This window comes from Palaemon carinicauda, chromosome 7 (genome assembly GCF_036898095.1).
Source record: "Palaemon carinicauda isolate YSFRI2023 chromosome 7, ASM3689809v2, whole genome shotgun sequence".
NCBI lineage: Eukaryota > Metazoa > Arthropoda > Malacostraca > Decapoda > Palaemonidae > Palaemon > Palaemon carinicauda.
Window position 1 is genome coordinate 61,244,033 of NC_090731.1, and position 4,412 is coordinate 61,248,444.

Below are 4,412 nucleotides of genomic sequence, written 5' to 3' on the forward strand. Positions count from 1 at the left end.
GGATGCTACTGTATAAGCCCAAGGGCTCTACCAGGAAAAAATAGCCCAGTGAGAGAAGGATATATGTAAACTGTATGAGAAGTAATGAATAAAGAATTGGAAATAGCTTAAGATCAGTAATTCTGAGGTTCCACCGTTTCAACTGTCTGGTTATAAAGATTAACATAAATGGAACTTTTAAAACATGAACTTTCTTGAATATACCTTTCTCACTGCACATGTAATTGTGTCTGAAATTCAATAAACTACATCTATGTGTGGTTAATGACACTTGTTTGCATTATACAATAAACTCGGTCGAGTTAAACATGGAGATGCATTACCGTAGACTTTATTTCGTTTTGTAATTTATACCAATGACTACAAGCTGTGAGGGATATGTTTTTCCCATAAAAGTATGCTATTCCCAAGTGAATGAATGCATGATTGGTAATTATCTGGCATCGTAACATCAATAAATTATAAACTAATACATATGGAGTCACATAATGCCACTAAGATAAGCGTTTCTGTTCGCATTTATATATATATATATATATATATATATATATATATATATATATATATATATATATATATATATATATATATAATATATAAATATATATATATATATATATATATATATATATATATATATATATATATATATATATATATATATATATATATATATATATATAATATATATATATATATATATATATATATATATATATATACATACATATATATGATATATATGTATATATATATATATATATATATATATATATATATATATATATATATATATATATATACACAGCATATATATATATATATATATATATATATATATATATATATATATATATATATATATATATATACATATATATATATATATATATATATATATATATATATATATATATACATATATATATATATATATATATATATATATATATATATATATATATATATATATATATATATATATATATATATATATATATTTTGCTCTTTTTATTTAAAAAATAACCTGAATTTTACCGTAATCATGAAAGATACGTTTCCTATTTTTAAAAGTTTGCGTATAAATTTAGCGACCAGGGGCTTTCCATAGGAACCTGTAGGCTGTAGGCTACCATGGTCTTCCACTGTCCTGAGATAGAGTTCTCTTGCCTGAGGGTACAATCGGGCACACTATTCTATCTTATTTCTCTTCCCTTTTTTTTTTAGAAGTTTTTAAAGTTTATCAATGAAATATTTATTTTAATATTGTTACTGTTCTTAAAATATTTTATTTTTAATTGCCCATTACTTTCTTTTTTTCCTGTCCTCGCTATTTTTCCTTGTTGGAGCCCTTGGGCTTAGAGCATCCTGGTTCTCCAACTAGGATTGTAGCTTAGCTAATAATAATAATAATAATAATAATAATAATAATAATAATAATAATAATAATAATAATAATCATTATCATCATCATCATCTGGCGTCTAAAATCGGACCTGACTTTCTACACAACTTTCCCAACAGTAATCACACAGACGAAGGGATTTAGTATTCCATCATATACCCACAATCATTTACCTGGAACAGCTTCATTAGAGGATCAAAACCCCTCTCTCTCTCTCTCCCATTCCAGTCAGCGTCCGTCAATACCGACAACAATGGAGAAAGGCAAATTAAGACATTCGTCGGAGCCTTTGAGCTTATAGTTATTTACCTCGGTATTAAATCGGTCCTTCCCACAGAGATCATCTCTCGAAGAAGAGGATTAAAAGGCGTTTCGTATCTTCTCCTTTCTCCGCTCGGGGGGAAGAATGCAGTATTTTCAGGGTTCTTCTTCATCAAAATATTTGGTCAGTGAAGCTTGAGGTTTAATTATTCGTGATCTGGAGTGAAGGGTTCGTTGTTAATGTTGATGAATCTATTAGGGAATAAATATTGACATCCGTATGCATGCGTTGTATGTAGGCTACTGCATGGCTAATATGATTTACTTTCACGTAATCATAACATCCACACATACACATTTTATATATATATATATATATATATATATATATATATATATATATATATATATATATATATATATATATATATATATATATATATAAAACCAGGATAATTTGATGTAACTTTTGTGTAAGGGGAGAAATATTATATATATATATATATATATATATATATATATATATATATATATATATATATATATATATATATATATATATGTATATATATATATATATATATATATATATATATATATATATATATATATACATATATATATATATATATATATATATATATATATATATATATATATATATATATATATATATATATATATATGAATCTGGAAGGTCCTGGCAGAAAATATACGGTTTATTCTAATTACAATTATATTAATTTTATGTCTTTGGCCTGGGTAGAGTTGTGGAAAAAAACATGCAGTTGCAATATGGAGTAACATAAAGAATAACAGCAAGTGGGTAGCCTACCAGTAGGGGCTTGAGGAATGCTACAATGACTCAAATATAAACTACAATGCATCGCATAATGTGTTTTGACGGTAGTGCACTGCTAAGGGGATGTCAAGGGATTACAGTCTATTGAATTAAAAAAAAAAAAAAAAGATTTAGGCCTATCGTATGGCCCAAGGCGACAAAAATAATAACTTAACAATGGATATCAAGCTAGAATGATAAGGACAGAAGGAAAATGCCTGTATGGTAGAAACTAGAACAGAAAAGAAACCGTGGAAATTATATGTTAAACGAGAACAGATAACAAATAAAACCTTTATTAAGACAAGAACTGCGCATCACATGACTTAATAATGCACGAAACCCGTTTGGAAAATAACTTATTTTCTGAAATTACCATATGGTTGGAGAGAGGCCCTCGGTTATAATTGAAATATAAAAACAAACTAGAAAGTGATAAATTCGAAAAAAAATAAATCTTGCCTCAGGAGGGAATCGTGTCTGAAATGTGGCGCAGATCAGCAGAGGTGGACAGGTTGAACTTCCAGGAAGTCTAGTCCTATGCTCAAAATCTTTTGCCTTATCGTAATCTATTATGGCGTAATGAGGCGTGAGTACAAGCGACGCAGAGAGAGAGAGAGAGAGAGAGAGAGAGAGAGAGAGAGAGAGAGAGAGAGAGAGAGAGAGAGAGAGAGAGAGAGCACAGCCTCTTGACAAACGGAATGACATGCAAAGTAAGAAGAAAAGGAAGAAAACACGGCAGTCCAGATGGCTTGATATTAAGAGCGGAAATAAAACTGGTCTCATCTAAGAGATAAGTTGAAAAGAATGGCCTCTGCTTTACACTTTGTCACTGAGGGTGATATTAATTCATATGGTTTTTTCATTTATGAATAATGTTCTACACATTGCTGGATAATGCTTATAATTCGTAGACATAGGCCTACGTTATGAAAAATTCTACCTATTCAATTAAACTGACAAACACCGGGAAGGTGTAACTCTAGGTAAAATCAGGAGTTGAACTACTAATATGGCAGAAAGGAATATGGAACGGAGGTAGTGTAGAAAGCTAAAAAGGGGTATCCCATTGTTTCACATAAAAAAGTGAGCTACCCAAGGAGGACAAAGGATTGGTAGGTGGGCACCGGGTATGATTGATGGGTTGAACAGGATGATATCGGTCTATTGTATTCCAGCCTCTCTTCCTTGGTATAGTTTGAAATGGGCTGGGGGAGTTAATAAGACCATTATTTACTTTTTTTTTTTTAATATAAACGTGAAATGATTTTAATTGTTTTCAAAATAATTTTCTAAAGTTTTGCCAAGAGGAGAAAATGATCGAGTCAAACTTATGATTATTAAATCTTAAACACAAATAATAATAATAATAATAATAATAATAATAATAATAATAATAATAATAATAATAATAATAATAATAATAATAATTGTAGATTATCACTAACTTCTCAAAAAAAGGCCCGTAATCCTTATTGTTTTATATATATATATATATATATATATATATATATATTATATATATATATATATATATATATATATATATATATATATATATATATATATATATATATATATATATATATATATATATATATATATATATATATATATATATATATTCTTAATTTGAACGTAGGAAAATCCAACAATTTTGCATTTAAATTGATCGAGATGACAGGATATATACAAAGAAACAAATATATATAGTTTGTGTAATAATAAAATAAAACTTGCTTATTTATTGTTTACTTTTTATTACGAAAATCGCACAATAATCATAATAAAAAAAACCCATTATGAGTCTGTGTCAAGATCTAATTGGGATAAGCTTCCTATAGCATACTGTTATTTATTTTCACCCAATAATCATGCTCATATCAACCATATCAAATTCATTCT